General features: G+C 36.8%; 1 protein-coding gene and 1 long non-coding RNA gene across 4 annotated transcripts in view; one reads left to right on the top strand and one right to left on the bottom strand.

Annotated features, from left to right (window-relative positions):
* MEGF10 (multiple EGF like domains 10) overlaps window positions 1-27,502 on the bottom strand; it is a 235,899-nt gene that overhangs the window by 190,838 nt on the left and 17,559 nt on the right. The window lies entirely within an intron of this gene.
* The window catches only part of LOC129397813 (uncharacterized), a 58,356-nt gene that overhangs the window by 16,536 nt on the left and 14,318 nt on the right, over window positions 1-27,502 (top strand). Inside the window, exon 3 of one of the 2 annotated variants that reach the window (XR_008625430.2) lies at window positions 9,461-9,688. The exons of the other annotated variant lie outside the window; for it this stretch is intronic. This is a non-coding gene — a long non-coding RNA (uncharacterized LOC129397813). The remainder of the gene's footprint in view (window positions 1-9,460; window positions 9,689-27,502) is intronic. 2 annotated transcript variants of the gene reach the window in all.

Genomic DNA, 27,502 nt, shown 5'->3' with positions numbered 1-27,502 from the left:
CCCATGATACTGACTTTTATAAGATCTCAGATCTGTTTGGGTTTCTTTGTAGAAAACACAACATTCTGGGCTGATTGTTTTTTCATGGTGTTATTTAACATGATTTAAGATTGCTAGATTTCATTCTGAAAAAAGAATTGAGATAGACATCCAGAGCTGTCCAGTGGAATATTCTACAATGATGGAAATGCTCTATATCTATGCTGTTCATTAAGGTCACATGGTCATTCAGCACTTGAGGTATAGCTGGTGTGAACAAAGAAATGAGTTTTAATTTCATTTAATTTAATTTTAACTAATTTAAATTCTAAACTTAAATATTACATGCGGCTAATGCCTGCTGAATCACTTAAAGTACCTATATGCTGCCTGTACATAAGTAGGTATTTGATAAATGTTAGTTCTTTGGCCTTCCAAATATAGTTTACGAAAACATGCTATCAAATATACTACTATATAGATTCAAATGAAGCTGTGTGTGTGACCTTATCATGTAATTAAGACCTTTTCAAAAGCAGAGAAGTAAAGGCCATCTGTTTACTTCAGGAATCTTCATGATCAGCCCCAATTGCTATGGTTATCTGGTTTCATTATCCACATGAAAATATCTCATAAGTAGTGCAGTTATTCTGCAGTCTGTATCTTTAACATATATACATAAGGCTTAAGAGTTAGAATTCAAGGGATCCAAGATGGCCAATTAGAAGCAGCTGCAGTGCATCGCGCTCACAGAGCAGAATGAAAGCAGGGAGTGAATACAGCACCTTCAACTGAAATATCCAGGTACTCACATTGGGACTGATGAGGGGAAACAACTCGACCCATGGAGAACGAAGAAAAGCAGTGTGGGGCAATAGCCCACCCAAGAGCAACATTGAGCCAAGGGAACCCCCACCCCTGGCCAAGGGAAGCAGTGAGTGAATGCACCACCCTGGGAAACCACACTTCTCCGACAGATCTTTACAACCTTCAGATTAGGAGATCCCCTTGTGAGCCCATGCCATCGGGGTTTTGGGTCCAACACACACTGCTGTGTGGAGTCTTGGCAGAGCAGCTGCCCCAGCATGCACAAAGACCTGGGAGTTTTACATACTCCAGCCCCAGGATCCCCAACAAATGTGGCTGCAACTCAGGCAAGGAGGGAGGTCTGTACATACCCCTAGGAAGGGGATCTAGAGATTGCCCTCTCTCACCACCCCTATTTTGGAAGTTCTGGCCATAGTATTGGAAGATCTGGCCAGGGCAATCAGGCAAGAGAAAGAAATAAAGGGTATTCGAATAAGAAGAGAGGAAGTCAAACTATCTCCGTTTGCAGATGACATGCTCCTATATCTAGAAAACCCTATCATCTCAACCTAAAAGCTTCCTAAGCTGATAAGCAACTTCAGCAAAGTCTCAGAATACAAAATCAGTGTGCAAAAATCGCTAGCATTCCTATACACCAAAAACAGGCAAGCTGAGAGCCAAATCATGAATGAACTTCCATTCCCAATTGCCACAAAAAGAATAAAATACCAAGGAATACAGCTAACAAGGGAAATGAAGGATCTCTTCAAGGAGAACTACAAACCACAGCTCAAGGAAATCAGAGAGGACAGAAACAAATGGAAAAACATCCCATGCTCATGGATAGGAAGAATCAATATCGTGAAAATGGCCATACAGTCCAAAGCAATTTACATATTCAATTCTATTTCCATTAAACTACCATTGACATTCTTCACAGAATTGGAAAAAAACTATTTTAAAATTCATATAGAACCCAAAAAGAGCCTGAGTAGCCAAGGCAATCCCAAGCAAAATGAACAAAGCTGGAGGCAAACTATACTAACTATACTACCAGGCTACAGTAACCAAAACAGCATGGTACTGGTACTGGTACAAGAACAGACACATAGATCAATGGAACAAAATAGAGAACCCAGAAATAAGATGGCACACCTACAACCATCTGATCTTCAACTAACCTGACAAAATAAGCAATGGAGAAAGGATTCCCTATTTAATAAATGGTGCCATAAGAACTGGCTAGCCATATGCAGAAAATTGAAACTGGACTCCTTCTTTACACCATATACAAAAATCAACTCAAGATGGATTAAAGACTTTAATGTCAAACCCAGAACTATAAAAACTCTAGAAGAAAATCTAGGCAATACCATTCAGGACACAGGCACAGGCAAAGGTTTCATGACAAAGACCCCAAAAGCAATCGCAACAAAAGCAAAAATTGACCAATGGGATCTAATTAAACTTAAGAGCTTCTGCACAGGAAAAGAAACTCGAAATAGTGTATTAATCCATTCTCAAGCTGCCATAAAGAAATACCTGAGACTGGGTAATTAATAAAGGAAAGAGATTTAATTGAGTCATAGTTCCACGGGGCTGGGGAGGCCTCAGGAAACTTACAATCATGGCAGAAGTGGAAGGAAACACATCTTTTCCCCATGGCAGCAGGAAGGAGAAATGCCAAGCAAAGGGGGAAAAGCCCCTTATATAACCATCAGATCTTGTAAGAACTCACTCACTATCAGGAGAACAGCATGGGGGGTGACCACCCCCATGACCACCCACTGGGTCCCTCCCATGACACATGGGGATTATGGGAACTACAATTCAAGATGAGATTTTGGTGAGGACACAGCCAAACCATATCAAACAGAGTAAACAAACAACCTACAGAATGGGAGAAAATGTTTGCAATCTATGCACCTGACAAAGGTCTAATATCCAGCATCTATAAGGAACTTAAACAAATTTATAAGAAAAAAAAACCCCACTAAAAAGTAGGCAAAGGACATGAACAGCCACTTCTCAAAAGAAGACATACATGTGGCCACAAACATATTTTAAAAAGCTCAACATCACTGATCACTAGAGAAATGCAAATCAAAACCACAATGAGATACCATCTCACACCAGTCAGAATGGCTATTATTAAAAAGTCAAGAAACAGGTGCTGGTGAGGTTATGGAGAGAAAGGAACACTTTTACACTGTTGGTAGGAGTGTAAATTAGTTCAACCATTGTGGAAGATAGTGTGGTAATTCCTCAAAGACCTACAGGCAGAAATACCATTTGACCCAGCCATCCCATTACTGGGTATATACCCAAAGGAATATAAATCATCTACTATAAAGACACATGCACATATATGTTTATTGCAGCACTATTCACAAAAGGAAAGACATGGAATTAACCATCAATGATAGACGGGATAAAGAAAATATGTGGCACACATACACCCTGGAATACTATACAGCCATGAAAAGAAATGAGATCATGTCCTTTGCAGGGACTTGGATGGAGCTGGAGGCCATTATCCTTAGCAAACTAATGCAGGAAAATATAACCAAATACCACATGTTCTCACTTATAAGTGGGAGCTAAATTATGAAAACACATGGGCACATGGCAGGGGAACAACACAAACTGGGTCCTATCAGAGGGCAGGGGGTGGGAGGAGGAAGAGGATCAGGAAGAACAGCTAATGGATGCTGGGCTTAATACCTGGGTAATGTTGACAGTGGGGTGTTAAAGTCTCCCATTATTATTGTGTGGGAGTCTAACTCTCTTTGTAAGTCTCTAAGGACTTGCTTTACAAATCTGGGTGCTCCTGTATTGGGTGCATATATATTTAAGATAGTTAGCTCTTCTTGTTGAATTGATCCCTTTACCACTATGTAATGGCCTTCTTTGTCTCTTTTGATCTTTGTTGGTTTAAAGTCTGTTTTATCAGAGACTAGGATTGCAACCCTTGCCTTTTTTTGTTTTCCATTTGCTTGGTAGATCTTCCTCCATCCCTTTATTTTGAGCCTATGTGTGTCTCTGCAGATGAGATGGGTCTCCTGAATACAGCACACTGATGGGTCTTGACTCTTTATCCAATTTGCCAGTCTGTGTCTTTTAATTGGAGCATTTAGCCCATTTACATTTAAGGTTAATATTGTTATGTGTGAATTTGATCCTGTCATTATGATGTTAGCTGGTTATTTTGCTCATTAGTTGATGCAGTTTCTTCCCAGCATCGATGGTCTTTACAATTTGGCATGTTTTTGCAGTGGCTGGTACTGGTTGTTCTTTTCCATGTTTAGTGCTTCCTTCAGCAGCTCTTTTAGGGCAGGCCTGGCGGTGACAAAATTTCTCAGCATTTGCTTGTCTGTAAAGGATTTTATTTCTCCTTCACTTATGAAGCTTAGTTTGGCTGGATATGAAATTCTGTGTTGAAAATTCTTTTCTTTAAGAATGTTGAATATTGGCCCCCACTCTCTTCTGGCTTGTAGAGTTTCTGCTGAGAGATCCACTGTTAGTCTGATGGGTTTCCCTTTGTGTGTAACCCGACCTTTCTCTCTGGCTGCCCTTAACATTTTTTCCCTCATTTCAACTTTGGTGACTCTGACAATTATGTGTCTTGGAGTTGCTCTTCTCGAGGAGTGTGGCGTTTTCTGTATTTCCTGAATCTGAATGTTGGCCTGCCTTGCTAGATTGGGGAATTTCTCCTGGATAATATCCTGAAGAGTGTTTTCCAACTTGGTTCCATTCTCTCCATCACTTTCAGGTACATCAATCAGACATAGATTTGGTCTTTTCACATAGTCCCATATTTCTTGGAGGCTTTGTTCATTTCTTTGTACACTTTTTTCTGTAAACTTCTCTTCTTGCTTCATTTCATTCATTTGATCTTCCATCACTGATACCCTTTCTTCCAGTTGATCAAATCGGCTACTGAAGCTTGTGCATTTGTCACGTAGTTCTTGTGCCATGGTTTTCAGCTCAATCAGGTCATTTAAGGACTTCTCTACACTGGTTATTCTAGTTAGCCATTCATTCTAACCTTTTTTCAAGGTTTTTAACTTCTTTGCATTGGGTTTGAACTTGCTCCTTTAGCTCAGAGTAGTTTGATCATCTGAAGCCTTCTTCTCTCAACTCGTCAAAATCATTCTCCATCTAGCTTTGTTCCATTGCTGGTGAGGAGATGCGTTCCTTTGGAGGGGGAGAGGTGCTCTGATTTTTAGAATTTTCAGCATTTCTGCTCTGTTTTTTCCCCATCTTTGTGGTTTTGTCTACCTTTGGTCTTTGATGATGGTGACCAACAGATGGGGTTTTGGTGTGGATGTCCTTTCTGTTTGTTAGTTTTCCTTCTAACAGTCAGGACCCTCAGCTGCAGGTCTGTTGGAGTGCGCTGGAGGGCCATTCCAGACCCTGTTTGCCTGGGTATCAGCAGCGGAGGCTGCAGAACAGCAAATATTGCTGAACAGCAAATGTTGCTGCCTGATCGTTCATCTGGAAGCTTCGTCTCAAAGGGGTACCTGGCTGAGTGAAGTGTCAGTCTGCCCCTACTTGGGGGTGCCTCCCAGTTAGGCTACTCAGAGGTCAGGGACCCACCTGAGGAGGCAGTCTGTCCGTTCTCAGATCTCAAACTCCGTGCTAGGAGAACCACTACTCTCTTCAAAGCTGTCAGACAGGGACATTTAAGTCTGCAGAGGTTTCTGCTGCCTTTTGTTCAGCTATGCCCTACCCCCTCCACCTCTGTAGGTGGAGTCTACAGAGGCAGGCAGGCCTCCTTGAGTTGTGGTGGGCTCCACCCAGTTCAAGCTTCCTGGCTGCTTTGTTTACCTACTCCAGCCTCACCAATGGCGGGCACCCCTCCCACAGCCTCGCTGCCGCCTTACAGTTCTGTCAACATTAGACAGATCAACGAAACAGAAAGTTAACAAGGATATCCAGGAATTGAACTCAGCTCTACACCAAGCAGACCTAATAGACATCTACAGAACTCTCCACCCCAAATCAACAGAATACACATTCTTCTCAGCACCACATCGCACTTATTCCAAAATTGACCACTTAGTTGGAAGTAAAGCACTCCTCAGCAAATGTAAAAGAACAGAAATTATAACAAACTGTCTCTCAGACCACAGTGCAATCAAACTAGAACTCAGGATTAAGAAACTCACTCAAAACTGCTCAACTACATGGAAACTGAACAACCTGCTCCTGAATGACTACTTGGTACATAATGAAATGAAGGCAGAAATAGATGTTCTTTGAAACCAATGAGAACAAAGACACAACATACCAGAATCTCTGGGACACATTTAAAGTAGTGTGTAGAGGGAAATTTATAGCACTAAATGCCCACAAGAGAAAGCAGGAAAGATCTAAAATTGACACCCTAACATCACAATTAAAAGAACTAGAGAAGCAAGAGCAAACACATTCAAAAGCTAGCAGAAGGCAAGAAATAACTAAGATCATAGCAGAACTGAAGGAGATAGAGACACAAAAAAACCCTTCAAAAAATCCATGAATCCAGGAGCTGGTTTTTTGAGAAGATCGACAAAATTGATAGACCACTAGCAAGACTAATAAAGAAGAAAAGAGAGAAGAATCAAATAGACATAATAAAAAATGATAAAGGGGATATCACCACTGATCCCACAGAAATACAGACTACCATCAGAGAGTACTATAAACACCTCTATGCAAATAAACTAGAAAATCTAGAAGAAATGGATAAATTCCTGGACACATACACCCTCCCAAGATTAAACCAGGAATAACTTGAATCCCTGAATAGACCAATAACAGGCTCTGAAATTGAGGCAATAATTAATAGCCTACCAACCAAAAAAAGTCCAGGACCAGACTGATTCACAGCTAAATTCTACCAGAGGTACAAGGAGGAGCTGGTACCATTCCTTCTGAAACTATTCCCATCAATAGAAAAAGAGGGAATCCTCCCTAACTCATTTTATGAAGCCAGCATCATCCTGATACCAAAGCCTGACAGAGACACAACAAAAAAAAGAGAATTTTAGACCAATATCCCTGATGAACATTGATGCAAAAATCCTCAATAAAATACTGGCAAACCGAATCCAGCAGCACATCAAAAAGCTTATCCACCATGACCAAGTGGGCTTCATCCCTGGGATGCAAGGCTGGTTCAACATACACAAATCAATAAATGTAATCCAGCTTATAAACAGAACCAAAGACAAAAACCACATGATTATCTCAATAGATGCAGAAAAGGCCTTTGACAAAATTCAACAACCCTTCATGCTAAAAACTCTCAATAAATTAGGTATTGATGGGCTGTATCTCAAAATAATAAGAGCTATTTATGACAAACCCACAGCCAATATCATACTGAATGGACAAAAACTGGAAGCATTCCCTTTGAAAATTGGCACAAGACAGGGATGCCCTCTCTCACCACTCCTATTCAACATAGTGTTGGAAGTTCTGGCCAGGGAAATCAGGCAGGAGAAAGAAATAAAGGGTATTCAATTAGGAAGAGAAGAAGTCAAATCATCCCTGTTTGCAGATGACATGATTGTATATCTAGAAAACCCCATTGTCTCAGCCCAAAATCTCCTTAAGCTGATAAGCAACTTCAGCGAAGTCTCAGGATACAAAATTAATATGCAAAAATCACAAGCATTCTTATACACCAATAACAGACAAACAGAGAGCTAAATCATGAATGAACTCCCATTCACAATTGCTTCAAAGAGAAAAAAATACCCAGGAATCCAACTTACAAGGGATGTGAAGGACCTCTTCAAGGAGAACTATAAACCACTGCTCAACAAAATAAAAGAGGATACAAACAAATGGAAGAACATTCCATGCTCATGGATAGGAAGAATCAATATCATGAAAATGGCCATACTGCCCAAGGTAATTTATAGACTCAATGCCATCCCCATCAAGCTACCAATGACTTTCTTCAAAGAATTGGAAAAAACTACTTTAAAGTTCATATGGAACCAAAAAAGAGCCCGCATTTCCAAGACAATCCTAAGCCAAAAGAACAAAGCTGGAGGCATCAAGCTACCTGACTTCAAACTATACTACAAGGCTACAGTAACCAAAACAGCATGGTACTGGTACCAAAACAGAGATATAAACCAATGGAACAGAACAGAGCCCTCAGAAATAATACCACACATCTAGAACCACCTGATCTTTGACAAACCTGACAAAAACAAGTAATGAGTAAAGGATTCCCTATTTAATAAATGGTGCTGGGAAAACTGGCTAGCCATATATAGAAAGCTGAAACTGGATCCCTTCCTTACACCTTATACAAAAATTAATTCAAGATGGATTAAAGACTTAAATGTTAGACCTAAAACCATAAAAACCCTAGAAGAAAACCTAGGCAATACCATTCAGGACATAGGCATGGGAAAGGACTTCATGTCTAAAACACCAAAAGCAATGGCAACAAAAGCCAAAATTGACAAACAGGATCTAATTAAACTAAGGAGCTTCTGCACAGCAAAAGAAACTACCATCAGAGTGAACAGGCAACCTACAGAATGGGAGAAAATTTTTGCAATCTACTCATCTGAGAAAGGGCTAATATCCAGAGTCTACAAAGAACTCAAACAAATTTACAAGAAAAAAACAAACAACCCCATCAACAAGTGGGCAAAGGATATGAACAGACACTTCTCAAAAGAAGACATTTATGCAGCCAACAGACACATGAAAAAATGCTCATCACCACTGGCCATCAGAGAAATGCAAATAAAAACCACAATGAGATACCATATCACACCAGTTAGAATGGCGATCATTAAAAAGTCAGGAAACAACAGGTGCTGGAGAGGATGTGGAGATATAGGAACACTTTTACATTGTTGGTGGGACTGCATACTAGTTCAACCATTGTGGAAGACAGTGTGGTGATTCCTCAAGGATCTAGAACTAGAAATACCATTTGACCCAGCCATCCCATTACTGGGTATATACCCAAAGGATTATAAATCATGCTGCTATAAAGGCACAGGCACATGTATGTTAATTGTGGCACTATTCACAATAGCAAAGACTTGGAACCAACCAAAATGTCCATCAATGATAGACTGGATTAAGAAAATGTGGCACATATACACCATGGAATACTATGCAGCCAGAAAAAAAGGATGAGTTCATGTCCTTTGTAGGGACATGGATGAAGCTGGAAACCATCATTCTCAGCAAACTATTTCAAGAACAAAAAACCAAACACCGCATGTTCTCACTCATAGGTGGGAACCGAACAATGAGAACACTTGGATACAAGAAGGGGAACATCACACACTGGGGCCTGTTGTGGGGAGGGGGAAGGGAGGAGGGAAAGCGTTAGGAAATATACCTAATGTAAATGACGAGTTAATGGGTGCAGCACACCAACATGGCACATGTATACATATGTAACAAACCTGCACGTTGTGCACATGTACCCTAGAACTTAAAGTATAATAAAAAAAAATACCTGGGTAATGGGATGATCTGTGCAGCAAACCACCATGGCACATGTTTACCTCTGTAACAAACCTGCACATCCTGCACATGTATCCCAGAAATGAAAAAAAAGTTGGAAATTTTAAAAAAGAGTTAAAATTCACATTTTCTGAAGCAGCTACCCTTTTTCTTTATTTTTCTTTCAAATTGTTTTTAGCATGTATTTAGGATTACTTAGACCAAGCCAGGACAATGAGATTCAATCCTGAAACTTTTTTCAAACTTGGAAAGAGGATCTCTTTTCCATGGGATTGAAAATAGAGCTCCTGAGAACCTGCCTGATGGAGAGTGCAACACAGAGAAAAGCAGAACTAAGACACAGAGAGAAGGAGTTCCATTTTGACTTCTAGATCCAACCATGCCTGCAGCTGAGCTTGTTCACTGAGTAAGATTATCACTATACTTTTCAGTTTTATGAGCCAATAAATCCCTCACTTTTCTTCAGCTAATTTGGATTGGTTTCTGTCTTTCACACCTAAAACAGTGCTATCAAAATGTAACAATCAAAAGTACATAGAATTTGGAATCAGACAAACTAGATTCTAATATATCTCTGATACAGTTTCCACCTCTAGAGATAATAATTCCCTCTTCCTAGGCCTGTTATGAGGATTAAATGAGATGGTATGTTAGAGATGCTCTGAATATGCTAGTTTCCTTTTTGAATTTGAGAGTTATATTGATACCACATCCTTGAGTTTTCACATAGTGTTTTCCTTTCCTGTAGTTCATTAAAAAGTACCTTATTTATACCCATATGTAACGTGAGGTCATCTGGGCCTAAATTGAAAAGGGATAGGGGCAATTTATACAACTGGTAACGGAAAGTTTCCCTCCTACTTTCATAAGAGAATCAGTTTGGTGAGGAATACTATTTGTCTTTGGGTCGTCAGACCCAAAACAGTGGCTGTGAATTTGTGTTGCTCTTCCCACAGTCTATTTCTTTTAAATTACTGTCATAATGTAATGGGAATTACATTGTGCAGGCTCTGGTCACATGATGCAGTTCCTTTTGCCTTCTCAAATGTAACCATGTGTGGAATCTCCATCATTGTCACTGAAGATTTACTTACCTTTTATGATCATACTGGATTTAAGTTAAGTACCTTGGTAATCGAACAGAATATAATTTACTAATCATTTACAGGATTACTTAGCCTAAAAACCAACACAGTAAAATACAGTAAGCATGTTTATGTCTGTTCAAATCCCATATTAATAAAGATGATCATATTAATCAATTCAAATGCATTTTCAAGAAAATATTCCTGGCATAGAAGATTAGAAATATGCTTAAGCTAAATTTAGAATTCAGGAAAAGTAATCCTACAGCTTACTTTCCACTATTTTTTCCCCTTCAACTAAGCTCTTAAGCTGAATAAATTAAAGTCTCCCAAGATGTTTAAACAGTTTAGTCTATATTAGTATGCTATGGTTCATTATAAAATACAATTGTAAAACCATTGCCAAATTACCCTCTAATACCTGCTTAGTCATAACTGGAAATCTATAGCAAAGGCATGAATGTCCTGCTTATCTATTAATTTTAGCTTCTTATCTATAATTATTCACCTCCCCCTGAGAATCCCTCTTCCTTCACCAAATCTTATTCCTGTCTCTGACACGCTGCATCACATTCATGAACCCATCTTCCCAATCTGTCAGGCAAAGGGCTGCTTTCTATTGTCTAATATTCAGTCTAAAATAATCTTGTACCTTTAAGATTTTCTTTCCTTCTTTTAAAAGCTTACCATAGTATGTTTCAAATTGTTTTGAAATTAAGAAAAGCAAGGCAATATACCTTTAAAGGTAGACAACACCTCATACGCTCATATGCATATATTTCTTAGAGAAGTAGGACTTTTTTGTTGTTACTCTTTTATCTTAACATGGCTACTATTGTTACTTTCAGCAAGTACTATACTAATTTGCCCCACTCCACACCCATCTCATCTCTATTTCTACCAGTGTATGGCAGGATAAAACTTCAAAGTATTAATTAATAACAAAATTTTCCTCATCTCTACCAAGGCCCTCCTTTTCAGGCAGTTTTACTTAAGGATCCAATCTAAGAGAAGAAAGAGATAGAGATAGAGAACAAAAGTGTGGAAGGCAGAAATATCTGGAAAGATATAGGACAGAGTTTTTCTTAGACTCAATTTTAGAATTCTCTGGACTAGGGAGAAGGAAGAACAGAGATGAGAGAAATAAAATAGAGTGAGCTGGGATCCCACATTCTGCATCCATCCCAAGATTTGAGGGTGATAAATTGATCCTTGATAGGTTTAGGATCTTTGAACAAAAGGAGGCATGTGGCTTGCTTTCTGTCTAGACACCCAAGAGACAGCAACCCCCACAGAAGCCTAATGCTTATGGTAGTTAGGTGCTAAATACTGTGGGTTGGTCCCCACCCTTGTAAACTCTCTCATATCACAGGGGCTAGACGTCTGGAAACTAGATTTTCCAATTTCCATTTTTAGCCTAATTTTAGTTCCAGACCTGCCAGTGGAAGGGACTTGCACAAGATTAAAGGGAAGTGCTGGGACACCTGGATAGCCATATGCAAAAGAATGAAGTTGGACCCCTTCCTTACATCATACACAAAAATTAACTCAAAATGGATCTAAGATCTAATTGTACCTACTAAATCTGTAAAATTCTTAGAAGATAACATAGAGAGTAAATCTTCATGATTTCAGATTTGGCAATAGATTTTTAGATATGATACCCAAAGCACAAGCAGCAAAAGGAATTACAGGTAAATTAGACTTCATCAAAATTAAAAACTCTCATATACCAAAGGGCAGTAAGAAAAAGTGGAAAGACAGACTATGATATAAGAGAAAATATTTGCAAATCATGTATCCGACAAGGTGCTTGTATCTAGAACACATAAAAAAGTATTATAACTCAATAATAAAAAGACAAATGATCCAATTAAAAACTGGGCAAAGCATCTGAACAGACATTTCTCCAAAGAAGATATACTAATGGCTAATAAGCACAAGAAAAAATGTTCAATATTATTAGACATTAGGGAAATGCAAATCAAAATCACAATGGAATATCACTTCATACCCACTAAGAAGGCAATAATAAAATTTTTTTTAAAAAACAGATAATAAGAACTGCCAGTGATAATGTGGAGAAATTGGAACCTTCATATATTGCTGGTGGGAATGTAAAATGGGGCAGCTGCTTTACAATCAGTATAGCAATTCTTCAAAAGGTTAGAGTTAGCATATGAACCAGCAATTCCACTCCTAAGTATACACTCAACATGTATAATTCCACACAAAACCTTGTACACAAATGGTCATAGCAACATTATTTACAATAACCAAAAAGTAGAAATAACCCAAAGTTCATTAACTAATGAATGGATAAGTAAAACGTGGTATATTGATACTATGCAATATATTTAGTAACCAGACCACATGAAATATTGACACATATTACAACAAGAATGAATGAACCATAACACTGAGAACATTATGCTAAGTGAAAGTATCCATTACAAACGGCCACTTATTGTAAGATTCTATTTCTATGAAATGTCCGGATTAGGCAAACCTATACAGACAAAAAGCAGATTACTGATTGCCCAGAGCCAGATAGTGGGGTATAAGGGGATTTGGATTGAGGGGTGATGTCTAACGAGAAGGGACTTCTTTCTGGAGGTAATGAAATATTCTAAAATTTATAGTGGTGATGAATTCACAACTCTGAATACACTAAAGGCATTGAATTATATATTTTAAATGATTGGATTGTATGGTATATAAACTATATCTCAATAAATCTGTTTATTAAAAAATGAAAAGGAAGAAGGAAGGCAGAGGCACATCTTCTCCTGGCTTTGGCTTTGGAGCAGAGTGCCCCGTAGGAACTGCACTACAGTTCCTGTTCCTACTACTGTAGGAACTACAGGAACAAACGAGAATAGTTTCAGAGGAATGAGGGATTGCGCAGTTGTGGTTTCCTGCAGGAGCAGTAGCATCTTCCTAAAGTTCCTGAGCACTGACTAACATCATATTATCCCCCTTCCTTTTGTCTCTTTTATCCCTTCCAATAATTTTGTCACTTAACTCCCTTTGTTAAAATCCACTCTGCTCGAAATGCCTAGAGTGGTTTGTTTTCCTAACTAAATTCTGATTGGTAGTTTTACTCAGAGAATATCCATCTTCCTTGTTCTCTTCCTAATACATTTTTAAATTTTGTCCAGATACTCATCTCTCCACCACGTAGCCAACTACAACAGGAGACAGTGAGTGACAGAGTTACCTCAGCTTCAGGGTTCAGCCTGATTTTGGTCTAAGAGTAATTCCATTTATCTTTCTAAGAACTGGTTCAGAAACGAGCATGCGACCTAGTTATGACAATGAGACATGAAGGGAGGTTTACCAGAAACTTCTGGGAACACTCTTTATTCTTAAGTATGAATCATGAGAAACCAACTAGATATAAAAGAGAAATCCCTATTTTCTCCTTACACCTATCAAACAACCAAGACAGGAGTCTGCTTAAGAACAAAGGTGACAGGTCAGAGGCAGTGTAGAGAAACACAGAGAACCTGGGTGTTTAATTGCATTATTGAACTGTTGGATCAACACAGCCTGAAACCCACCTTACCTCTTGAATTCTTTTTTATTTTTTTTACATTTATTTATTTATTTACTTATTTATTTATTTATTTTTGAGATGGAGACTCACTCTGTTGCCCAGGCTGGAGTGCAGTGGCGTGATCTCAGCTCACTGCAACCTCTGCCTCCCAGGTTCAAGTGATTCTCCTGCCTCAGCCTCCTGAGTAGATGGGATTATAGGTACACACCACCATGCCTGGCTAATTTTTGTATTTTTAGTAGAGACAGGGTTTCACCATGTTGGCCAGGCTGGTCTCGAACTCCTGACCTCAGCTGATCTGCCCACCTCAGTCTCCCAAAGTGCTGGGATTACAGGCATGAGCCACCGTGCCCGGCCACCTCTTGAATTCTTATACAGTATAAGCTAGTTTCACTTAGGTAGTTTAAGATAAGTTTCTTGTTATTCACAGCTGGAAACATGTTAACTGACACCCTGAAATACCATGACACGGCAGTCTCTCTAGGCAGAGAGGGCTTGAGACAACTCCCCAGTTTCCCATGGTTCCAGAGTGGCACAAGACATCATCCAAAAGTTACCCCTAAAAGCTGAGCAATTTAGCTGAGAGGGGGCTGATATACCTGGAGGGGTCTTGCAGCCATGATTAGGGGATACAGCAGTATAAGCCACACAAAACCAGAAACATTTTGTAGGAATGTGGACATTATATTGGATATCACAACAGCAGGATAATGACAACCAGGAACCAGATAATTTCTAGGTCACAGCAAATTCCACACAGGACAGATGATGTCCTGAGACCACACTCTCCCCCATTGACATTTCAGTGCAACTCAAGGACCTATCATCCCTCAGACCTTGGAAGAATGAAGAATGGACTCTGTTAATTTTCTACCACCAAATAGAATGGAAGCTCAAAATAGAGATTGTTAGATCATGGAAAAATAAAAAGTTATAGACTGAGAAGATCATAGCCCTAGAAGTGTATATCCCAATTATACAGAACTAGGTCTTTGGCCTGGGAGTGGCAGATGATTATTTTGATCATCTTGAGCATCGCCTCCCCCATTCTGTGTTTACCAATCCTGCATCATGGAGGGTCACAATCAGCCTCACTGTATCCTCCTCTGCTTCCTATTCTCATCTGGAATTGTTCAGATTTCAAGCTCAGATCATCTCATAAATGTAAATTATATTGTAATGGGCTCTTGGACACAGCTAAGATCAGAAGTCTTACTGTATAACTGTGGCCCCCTCAGCCATTCTCCAATGACCCTCACCACCATAGTCGCCTTGATCAAAAGATGGATATATAACTAGGTGTCCCAGTCTGTTTTGTGTTACTATAAGAGAATACCATAGACTGCGTAGTTTGTAGTGAACAGAAATTTATTTCTCAAAGTTCTGGAGGCTGGGAAGTTCAAGATCAAGGACCTGTAAACTGCAAGCTGCCTTCTTGTTACATCACACATGATGAAATGCATCACATGGCAGAAGGACAAAAAGAGGATGGGAGAGAGCAAGAGAGAGCAAATCCATTACTGCAATTACAGCATTAGTCCATTCATTAGGGTGGAACACTCATAACCTAAATACCTATTAGAGGCCCCACCTTCCAGTACCATCACAATGGCAATGAAATTTTGACATAAGTTTTGGAAGAAACAAACAAACCTTAGCACTAGGTAAGGGAAACTCAGAGAAATGTCTATAAATTTTGTCCTACAATCCTATTTTTTCCTTGTGTATCTTTCAAAGTAATATTGCTCCAAATCTGAAGCAAAAAAATCAAATAATTACTAACGGATGATATTCAACTCAAAATTGCTCTAACTTGGAACATGAAAGTACTTATAACTCTGTTCTATAATTAATTTTGTAGAATTTAAGGTACAGTGCTTGAATCCACTACTACCATTACATAATTCCTTATTTCTTTATTTTCTTCATCCTCATTTGTATTCCAAACTCTTAAAACTAATCTCATTTTCTCAGTGTTGTCATAGATTACCCCAAAGAGAGAATGACTGATGCTAACATAAAAGTCATTTGGTCTCAATTCTGAGATTAGGAAAATTTTTTCATGCTTTTATTCCAGCAGGAAGAGAATTTGCTATGCAAGCAAGAATACTGAGCACAATTGGAAATTAAAGCTAAGTATCAGATTGATGGGTCTCCATCTGATTCATATTGTCACCCATCTATTTCAACAATTTAAACCCATGGACTTGCAGAAAATAGTTTCATCACTATGTTACAGATATTCTTCAGTTGAGCACTTGATAGCAAATGTTATTCAAATAGTAGAAACAAATCTTAATTTTTAATAAATGTGAAAAAATAAGTCTGTTTACTCTTTGTGACAGCTCTTACAACTTTCAAATATATAAGTAATATTTAGCAATTATGTACATACCTATTTCTAAGAAATCTAAGTTAGAATTATACATTTTTTTGTCTCCAAAAAGTTGAGTTTCTGCCTAGGTCAGTTTGCTAAGAACAAAGCTTTCTTATAATGCTTGAAAGTGTTGGGGGTACAGAAAAAGATACCCCTAATATGGCACTCAGGACTTCCTGAGACTGTCACAGGCATGTCCCTAACCTTGGCAAAATAAACGTCTAAATTGATTGAGACTTTTCTCAGATACTTTTTGGTTTACAAAGGTAATCCTTTTTATTTGCCCTGCTGAGGCACAAGAAGCAGTACCACAAAATATGGCGCTTGTCATGCTGAGTTCTTTGAATCAAAGAAAATTGAAAAGCCTCAGAAATAAGCCACAGAACCAGTCTCTCTGACCTTCCCCCAAAGCCCTGTCTCTGGTATTCTCTTTCTTTCCCAAAGAACCAGGAGGGATTCTCTCTGGAATTTCCTTATTTGACTAAGAAAGCATTTTTTTTTTTTGAATCAAAAGAAATGCAATTGTCTTAAGACTGTGCCCTAGGAATCTCATCAAATAGCCAGGAAAGATTAACCACTGGAGAAGAGTCAATTCCCACAGAGAAGGGACTGGGAGTCACTCCCACACACAGACAGACTTTTCATCTATAAGAAGTAGCTCCAAGAGATTAACTGGGAGACTCTATCTGCATAAGACAACCTTTGCTCACAATGAAGTTCTGCCTCTCACCTTGCAGCCACTTCCTCCAGAGCTCACAGAAACTTTGCCCAAGGCCATTGTTCTTGGGACTCATTCATTTCCCCTGCAAATCATTTACTCCTATACCTTACTCCCCATCTCCCTCTTCCTTATGAAGAAGAGTATATAACCAACTGGACCTCATGGGATTAGGGCAATCACTGTCCTGTGATTCTCCCCAGGGCACATTAAATAAATTTTGTATGGCTTTTTCTCCTATTAATCTTCCTTTCATCAGTTTATTTTCAGTGAGTCTTCAGAGGGTGAAGGGGAAGCTTTCCCTCTTCTACCCTACAAAGCTTTATTTTTAATATTTCTATAAAATGTTGACTTACAAACTTGCAATTAGACCATGTGATATAAGTTACTATGGTTAAAGAAAAACATATTCATGACACTTGTTAAAGCAGACTTTACTCAAAGCAAGGGAGCCCTTAGCAATAGGTATAGGGACCACAGTAATAGGGTCTCACTGCAAGGGAGAGAGATCAAACTCAACTCTGACTTCAATAAGAACAAGTGGGGATTTATGACCATGGAGCAGGATTGTGGGGGTGGTCAGTGGAAGGAAAATTACTAAAAGAAAACATCAAGGATAAAGGATATCCTTGAGGAAACATCAATAATAAACATCAGGGATAATTATTAACAGGAAACATCAAGGACTATCTCCTTTGGTCAAAACGACTGTTGTAAAAAACTGTGTATTTTAACTTAAAATTATAAACTAAGTTTGTCATCACAGGTTGTTTTTACTCACCAACTTAATGAGAATTAATCCATTTGAATATCACCTGATCAAGCTCAAATTATTCCAATCTGTGTAAATAGATTGGAGGAAATTTTTTTTAACATTTCTTAACATTTAAAAACACAGCTTGTAAATATGTATTTAAAGAAAAGGGTCTAACAGATTAATTTTAAAACACAATACCAGGTACAATTTTAACTTACAGGCACAGATGACTGCAGAGGCTTCCAGGCTTTGGTTAGGGCAGTCATGGGAGCCCAGATTTCCCAGAGGATACCAGTGGTTGGTTTGAGCTGGGGGATGCAGAAGCAACAGCAGTTTTCTCTGGTGCCTGTTGGGGCAGTGGCAGTAGCATTTCCTCCCTAGGTCAGTTCTGTAGCACAGTTCCCTGGAATCTACTCAATAAAGTGCTCCCCACAAACAAGGTTGTAAACCATGAAAGAGGAAGACATAGAATCCAACAAATGGGAGCTCCAACATCAAAAAAAGGAGGTTGTGTTCCCAGGATGACAATGAAAGGAATGTCCTGAAACACGGCAAGACAGTAAGACTAGAAAGAGACGAATCCATTGTGGAGTGGAAGGATGGATTCAAAATCCATATTTTCAAGAACTGGAGTTCTTAGATTTTCCTTAAGTGCTTGAATGTATTAAGAGGTTCTTATTTTCATTCTTACTCTCTCCTCCCCTTTAACTCTATCCATTGTATTGAAACCACCTTTGCAAAGTTTATGGCAGTGAGAGAAATGTAGCATGGCTAAATCCATCTTGCTTCTAGCTTCATAGGCTGGCTGTCCTCACTCATTCCTGGGTGTAGGCCAAGCAAGGATGATAATAGTTCTTCCCTAAAACTGCCCCTCTCCTTGTCTGGGGACTGAAATTGCCTTTGTAAGACTATTGAAAGGCTATGAGATTAGGATTATAAGACGGGCCTGAATTTTGCTAAAATGTAGGCATAGTTAAATGATAACCAGTCATTGTTCCCTAGCTTGCTTTTCTGTATAATCTCTTGCCGCTCAGTTGTCACGAGGCCAGAGGTCACAAGATTTGTGACTTCCTCAATTGCCCCTATAGATAACATCACTATTGTAAAACCTAAGATTGGTCTTTTGAGATGATTTTCAGACTTTTGCATTCTGGCAACCAACTGACTCCACCTGGACCTGTGACTCATGATTCAACCAGTCCTGCAGCCCCCACCCAGAGGCTGACTCAGTACATAAAGACTGTGTTCCACATTCCTATGATTTCATCCCCAACCAATCAACAGCACTCATTCCCTGGCCCTCTGCCCACCAAATTATCCATACAAACCATAGCCTCTGAGTTTTCAATGAGGCTGATCTGAGTAATAAATTCCCATCTTCTGCTTGGCTAGTTCTACATTAATTAAACTCTTTCTCTCCTGCAATACCACTGTCTCAGTGAGTTGGTTTTATCTGTGCAGGGGGCAAAAAGAACCTGTCAGGTGATTATGATATCAATATCAATAACAAAGCAACATTTTTTTTTTGAGATGGAGTCTCACTTTGTCACCCAGGCTGTAGTACAGTGGCGTGATCTTGGCTTACTGCAACCTCCGCCTCCTGGGTTTGAGCAATTCTCCTGCCTCAGCCTCCCAAGTAGCTTGGATTACAGGCATGCACCACCACACCCGGCTAATTTTTGTATTTTTAGTAGAGACGAGGTTTTGCCATGTTTGCCAGGCTGGTCTTGAACTCCTGACCTCAGGTGATCACCCACCTCAACCTCCCAAAGTGCTAGGATTACAGGTGTGAGCCACTGCACCCAGCCACAATGCAACTTTTAAAAAATGAAATAATTATTAGCTTTTCTGGAAAAGCTTTATCTCTTTTAACCTATGAAAAGTATTAATATTTGTCATAAAAAAAGCTTTTGCATTTTTTAGAAGAAACAGTGCTTCATTTCTATTATAAAAGGAAATTGTAGAATATTGTGACACTCACCTGTGAATGCTATTTATATAGACACTATAATTTTAACACTGTATATGAATAGAACCAAAGAAGATTAAATGTGCATTTGTGTAGGGTGTATTTGAGTTGGGGGACGGAGACTGGTTGGGGTTTGAGGAGTGGTTAAGAAAACTAAATCCTATCTTCAATAGTAGGAAGTCAATAGATAATATTCAAAACTGAAAAAGAAAAACAAAACTTAAATAGCAGAAAAATCTGCTTATTTGAAAATATGGATGTAAATACCAGTAAAAACTGCTTAAACTGTTGGAAATTTTTTACTTTGGAAATGGGAATCAGAAGCTAGAAAGTGCAAAGCTGTAGATTGCTGTTATAAGCTAGCAGAACTCAGCATAAAGTGAATATGTATGACTTTGACAAAAATAAAAATTAAAATTTTAAATAAGAACTATTTTTCAATTTTTTCTCAAATTACATTATTGTTTTTTATTAGAATTGCATTGAGTTTATAGAAAGATAATTTAAGGAGAACTGACATCTTTCTAATTCTGAGTATTTTCCTTTAGAAACATGGTTGAGACTTCTTTTCTATTCTCAAAAAAAGTTTATCATTTTCTTGTTATAAGTCCTGTGAATTTTCTGTTATTTTTGCCTGGGCCTGCTATATCATTTTTGCTATTATAATGACATCCTTTTCCATTATATATGTATGATAACTGGCTGTTTCTAGTGTGCAGGAAAGCTCTATATTTTTCTTGTAACTTGACACCTTACCAAATGCCCTCTCTATCTCCTAATACTTTTTCAACTCATTATCTTCAGTTTTCTAGGTAGAGAATCATATAAATGTATAAATAACTATAATTGTGTATTATAATTTTCTTTTCCTATATATGACATTTCTTTTATATAGCCTATTGCATTGGTTAGTACTTATTAAACACAGCTTTAATAATCATAATAGTTGATTGTATTGCTTCCAACTTGAATAGGAATACTCCCGGTTTTCCCTAACATGAATATTATTTTCTATTGCTATCAGATAGAAGCTTGATTATCTATTTCTTTCATATCTAGGACTTCCCCTATCTAAACACTCCTTCATACTTTATCATATTTGTATTTGCCTCTATACCAGAATTTAGAATAATCCCTGGCTCAATAAATTTTTTTTAAACAAATAGATCAATAGGTGGAAAAGTCACCTCTAGACAATCACATGCTTTGTCTCTTTTAACCTATGAAAAGCATTAATATTTGTCAAAGTATTAAATCACTTTTGCATTTTTAGAAGAAACAGTACTTCATTATTAACTGGATTTTTCAGCACTTTATTTTAAATGTTTGTATCCGTGTTTATGAGTATGAATTGTAGTGTGTTATCCCTATGTTATCTTTGTCAAATTTGGCTTCATGATTATGCTAGCCATATTAAATGAATTAAAATTCATCACTCTGTCTCAAAAAAAAATTCATGTCTTTGCGCTGAAACAGTGCTAAAGTCATAGGAATTAGATATTAAGAGCATTTGTCAAGAAAACAACCTGCCTCCTGGTCTTTCTTTGAGATCTTCAGTAGCTATTCTTCTATTATGTTTCATTGTCCTTTATTATACAAGATGTGTATAAGTGGACTTTCATCATAGAAAGTTAAAACTATACCTAATTGAAAAGACTAAAAATGCAGTCTGTCTCTCTCACCCTATCCCACCCATCCCCAGAGTTAACCACAATTAACAATTTAGTACTTTTATTTTCATTATTTTTCCTACGCCCTCACATATTTATATGTAAACACAACGTGCAAGTATATGTGCATTAATACATGTGTAAAGAATAAATAGAGCTATTCTGAAACTACTCTTTCACTTATTCCTTGAAAAGCTTTTCACATATATATTATAAATGATATGAAACTATAAGTACTTCATCCTTTTTAATAGCTGCATAGTATTCAACATTATGGCTTTACCATACACTATTTAACTACTCTTCTACTATGAGTATTTGGATGTTTCCCTCTTTTCACTATCATGAACAAACCTGCCATGATCATTCTTGTACATAGACTTTTAGGCCCACTGCATGCAAAATATTCTTCAGAATAAGATCATAAATGTGGAATAACTAAGTAAAAAAAAAAGGCAGTTTTAATCTTAATAGATAGTAAAAAAATTTTCTCCAAAAAGATTTTGTCATCTTATCCTCCTACCAATAAGGTATCATTGTGTTAATCTATCATATCCTTACTAACCCTGGGTATTATAAGGCTTCTATAATTTTGTTAATCTGATTAGTGAAAATTGATTAAAATGTATCACATTAATTTACATTTATCTGATTAGTGAAAATTGATTAAAATGTATCACATTAATTTACATTTATCTGATTACCAATGAGGTTGAATATTTTGTAGGGTTTATTGAACATTTGTATTTCTTTTTCTATAAATTGCTTTTTAATATCCCTCATTCATTTTTCTATTGGAAGGATTGTTATTTTCCTATTGATGCTTAGTGATATTAATCCTTTGCTAATATAATGCAAATATATATCCAGGCTGAAGGTTGTCTATTATGTTACTACGTCTTTTGCATGCAGAAGTTTCCTTTTAAATTTTAATGTATTTAAATATTTGATTATTTTCCTTTATGGTTTTAATGTTTTATATCTTACTTCAATAGGCTTTCTTTACCCCAAGCTTATATTTTTTCTGCAGCTATGTCTAGTACTTTTATGTTTGGCTGTTTGGGTATGGTTTAAGGCATATGTCTAAATGTATTTCTTTCAAAATGGATAACCAATCACCCCTAACTGTATTGCTTTGAAAATGGATAACCAAGCTTCACCCTAATTTGTAAAGTAATTCATTTTCCTACTTAATTATTTCCTACTTAATTATTATTCCTAATAATCATTTTTATTATTAATAGCAGCAAGCACTTACATAGTTCTGACCATATTTCAGGCACTCTTCTAAGTGCTTTCTGTATATTAATGTATTTAATCTTCACAACAACCATAAGACGTAGGTAGTATAATGATCCCTCTTTTACACATAAGGAAACCAAGGCACAAAGAGTTTAAGTAACTTCAAGAACGCACAGCTACTGTGTGGCCTGGCTTGAGATCCAGTGCTCTTTACTATACTAAACCCTGATGTGCATACTGCTCCTCCTAGATTCCATCCAATCTTATTAACCAATATCTCTGCCTATACCTGCGCAAACCCCATACTTTTATATTTTCAAATTTGTTTTAATTTTTGAAAGACAAGTTTACCTCATTTTTTCTTCTAGGAGTTTTCCAGGTTACTTGCTATTTTGTCTACCATTTGACCAATAAAATAGCATGTTAAGTTTCATAAATAATGATTAGGATTGCATTACATTTCTAAATTAACTTGAGGAGGACTGATATCTCAAAAAAATTGTCTTCTGTTTAGGAAAGTCCTGCATATCTGCATTATTGGATTTTTTTCTATATTTTACAGTTTTCAACATATGAATCTTACAACTGTTAGGGTTTTTTATTATTATTGTAAATAGGTTTTTTTCTCTGTTTCATTCTTTAGTATATTATTGATAATATATAGGAAAGCATTGATTTTTTTCTATGTTAATTTTGTATCTGTCGTACTGAATTTTACTGATTCTAATAATTTTTTCAGATAATTCCTTGGATTTGCATGGCAATCTTTAGTTTCCAAATAATTATATCTGTGTCTTTTCTTTATAATATTTATGTGTCATGTTATTCTTTTTTGGTCTGTATATATTTGCATTGGTTAGAGTTAGGCCCTCTATTACAAGGTTAAAAGACAACAGTGCTGGGAGCAAGTTTATCTTGTCTCTAACTTTAGTAGGAATGTTTCTAATGATTTACATCACACATGGTGTTTATTCTTGTTTTATGCTAATCTTTATTAGTTCAATGAAGTTTCCTTCTATTGCTAGCTCACCAACACTTATTGTTTACTTGTTTTTAATCACAAATGATTATTGAATTTTAGCAAATACATTTTTGCCCATATTGAAATGTCATAAATTTTTTTATCTATTTATATAGTAAATTATATTAATGGATTTTCTTGTGTTGAGTCATCCTTGTATTAATAATAGCTGCATTTAATGTATTCATCCTATGTGCCAGAAATGATGTTAAACATAGTTATTAGGTAAATACATGTTTAAGATTACTGTCTCTTCTTGACAAACTGATCTTTCTTATGAAAGTTTTTTTAATCCATAGTAATAATCCTCATCTTGAAGTCTATTTTGCCTGATATTAACATAGCCACATAAGTTTTATTCATGGTTACTATTTGTATGGTATATATTTGCTATCGTTTAAATGGGCCCCCAAAAAGCATGTGTTGGAAACTTAATTACCATTTTAATAGTATTAAGAGGTAAGACCATTAAGAGGTAATTAGGCCATAAGGGCTCCTCCCTCCTAAATAAATCAACGCTGTTATCACAGGAGTGGGTTTGCCATAAAGGGGTAAATTTGCATTCCTCCTTTCACTCTTCTGCCATGTGAACAACAGTGTTGCCTCCTCTGTTGGATGCAGTATTCAAGATGACATCTTGGAGGTGGAGACCAGAACCTCCCAGACACTAAACCTGCTGCTGCCTTGATCTTAGACTTCTCAGCCTCCAAAACGGCAATAAATAAATTTTTATTCTTTATAAATTACCCAGTCTCAGGGATTCCACAGCACAAAACAGAATGAGCCACAATTTTTTATGTCTTTCCTTTCAACCTAGCTATGTGGTTTTATTTAAAGAGACTTTCTTACAGACAGCTTTTAGTTGGCTCCTGTTTTTATATCCAGTCCAATAATCTCTGCCTCATAATTGTAATATTTAGTACATTTACATTCAATGTAATTAAATGGTTGACTTTAATTTTACTATCTTGCAGTTCATATTCTATTTGTTCCATCTCATGTTTGTATGTTTGTTTCTTTTATTTGTCCTTTTCTACCTTCTGAAATCAATGAAATATGATTTAGTACTCTATTTTATTGCCTCTATCTCTATTGGGTATTTCTCTCTTCTCCTCCTCCCCCTCCTCCTCCTTCTTCTTCTCTCTCTCTCTCTCTCTCTCTCTGTGTATGTATTAGTGATTGCACCAGGGATTATAGTATATATTTTTAACTTATCACAGTCTACTTCTAATTAATACTGTAACACTTCACATAGAATATAAGAATCTTCCAACAGTAGAATCCCATTTACCCCACCCAATTTGTAATGCTATTGTCATTTTTACTATTACATATATTAGAAATGCCACAACACAGTACCCAAGCCACAACGCATTGTTATTATTTTTGCTTGAACCAGTCAATTATGTTTTAAAGAAATTTAAAGGTGAGAAAATAAAATTTACTCATATTTGCCCACGTTTACCATGTCCAATGATCTTCATTCCTTCCTATAGTTCTAAGTTTTATCTTCAGCTTGATGAACTTTCTTTAGCATTTCTTTTAGTACCATGGCTATTGTGGACAAATAGTTTCAGTTTACATTAATTTAATTTTTTTTTTTTACTTTTCAATCTAGAAGAATACTTTAAAAGACATACTGCTTTGGTGTTTTTAGATCTGCAGATTGATTTTTTTTTCACCAAGTTCACCTTTCGTTGTTATTTCTTGGAATAGTTCTGATTCATTCTCCTTTTCCTTTTCTTCTGAGACTTCCCTACATATGGGACAACTGATATTATCCCACAAGATTCTGAGGCTCTATCCATGTTTTAAAATATATTTTCTCTTTGTTTTTCCATTTTGTTATCTTCCATCATTGTGTTTTTCAATTCTCTGATCTTTTATTCTGCATTATCCAATCTCCTCTTGAGCCACTGAGGGAAATTATTACTTCTAGTATTTTTAGTTAGGTATTTTTTATACCCTGCTTTTCTCTTTTGAGATTTCCTACCTGTCCATTCATTACATTCATGTTTTCATTTAAATCTTTGAACATGTGTATAAACATTGTTTTAAAAACTGTGTTCTAACTCCAAAATCTGAATCATCTCAGGATCTCTTTCTATTGTATTTTTTTAAATCTTTGTTATGGGTCATATTTTCCTGGTTCTTTGCCTCTATAGTAATTTTCTATTGCACATAAAATGTTGCAGATGATCTATTATACACAGTTTGGATTATATTGCCTCCCTTTTAAAAGTATAATATTTTGTTCTGGCCAGCAACTACACAACTGGCTCATTCTCTTGATCCTTCAGGCTTCATTTTATGCTTTGTTTGGGCTAGGCTATACCCCTTTTTTACTTAAATCCCTAGATATGATCATAGTCCTTGTTTCTATAGAGTGGTTTCAACTAAATGACTGACGCATATGGTGAAGTCTTTCCATTATAGCTGGGCTAAGACTGCAATATCTCTTAGCAGTGCAGATCTCTGGCATTTCCTTTCCTTTGTTAGCTCCTTTGCAGCTTCTACTTTTCAGAATTGTGAGGTCTTGCAGAATCTCGACCTGACGTGTAAAGCCCACACCAGCTCTCAGCCAAAAAGCTAAGAAGAATATCTACACAGACTTCTGGGACTTTTCCTCTTTACTGCTTCTCCCTCTCTGGAATCCTACCCTGCAAATTCCAGCTTTCTCTAGAGCCCTGTGTTTCCATTTCTGCCCCCTCAGCTCAATCAGACTAATGATCTTCACTTGGTCTCCATTTCTCTGTGCCCCACATTCAGGAAAGTGCTCCCAGATATAAAATGTGGTGCTTACCTCATGTTATTTCTGTCTCTCTAAGACTCTAATCCTACACTGCCAATTTTCCAATGCCTAAAATGGTCACTTTACATATTTTCTTTCATTGTAGTGTGAGGGTAAATCCAACAGCAGTTACTCCATTATGGCCTGTAAATAAAGTTGCATAGATAAATCAAATTCATGAGCTTTTTATTCCTTCTGTCTTACTTCATAGATTCTTTAAATTTTTCTTCTTCTTCTTCTTCTTCCTCTTGTTCTTCTTCTTCTTCTTCTCTCTCTCTCGCTCTCTCTCCCCCACCCCCCACCACACACACACTTTGCTGTCTTTTGGAATAATAATACTTTCTGGGAGTTCTTTTTTCTCCTCTAATGGTCTCTTTTAAAATTTGTTTTGTCTAAAATTTTGTAAAACATGTTTTAATTTATTCTCCATCAATGTTAAGAACCCAGAAACATATATAGACCCTTCTTTTTCAGGCTGAAAACTATCATGCTTTACTTCCTCTTTCCCTCTTCATCTCACACCTCCAGGGAACTTTAGGTCATTCATTTATGTATGTATGGTGTGTCTATATATAGATATAGATATAGATATAGATATATTCTTTTGATACATGTTATTATATATTATTTATTATATATAATATAATCATATATTATTTTAAACATTTATAAATTATATGTAATAGTATATATTATCTATTATTTTACATATTTATAAATATTATAAATTATATATAAAGATATAAATATAATTTATAAATATTTTATGTAAACATAAAATATATGTTTTAAATCTAAATTTTATATATGTATATCTTTTCAAAATTTATTGTTGTAAATTTCACTTAGTTTCACAACCACATTACAAACTACTCTTTAGACTTAAATCTAAGTTTTTATTGCTCACTGCTATTTTTTTTTTAATTATACTTTAAGTTCTGGGATACACGTGCAGAATGTGCAGGTTTGTTACATAGGTATACATGTGCCATGGTAATTTGCTGCACCCATCAACCCGTCATCTACATTAG

The sequence above is a fragment of the Pan paniscus genome, chromosome 4, assembly GCF_029289425.2.
Source record: "Pan paniscus chromosome 4, NHGRI_mPanPan1-v2.0_pri, whole genome shotgun sequence".
In the NCBI taxonomy this organism is placed as follows: Eukaryota; Metazoa; Chordata; class Mammalia; order Primates; family Hominidae; genus Pan; species Pan paniscus.
This window is presented reverse-complemented; position numbering and strand designations above follow the sequence as displayed.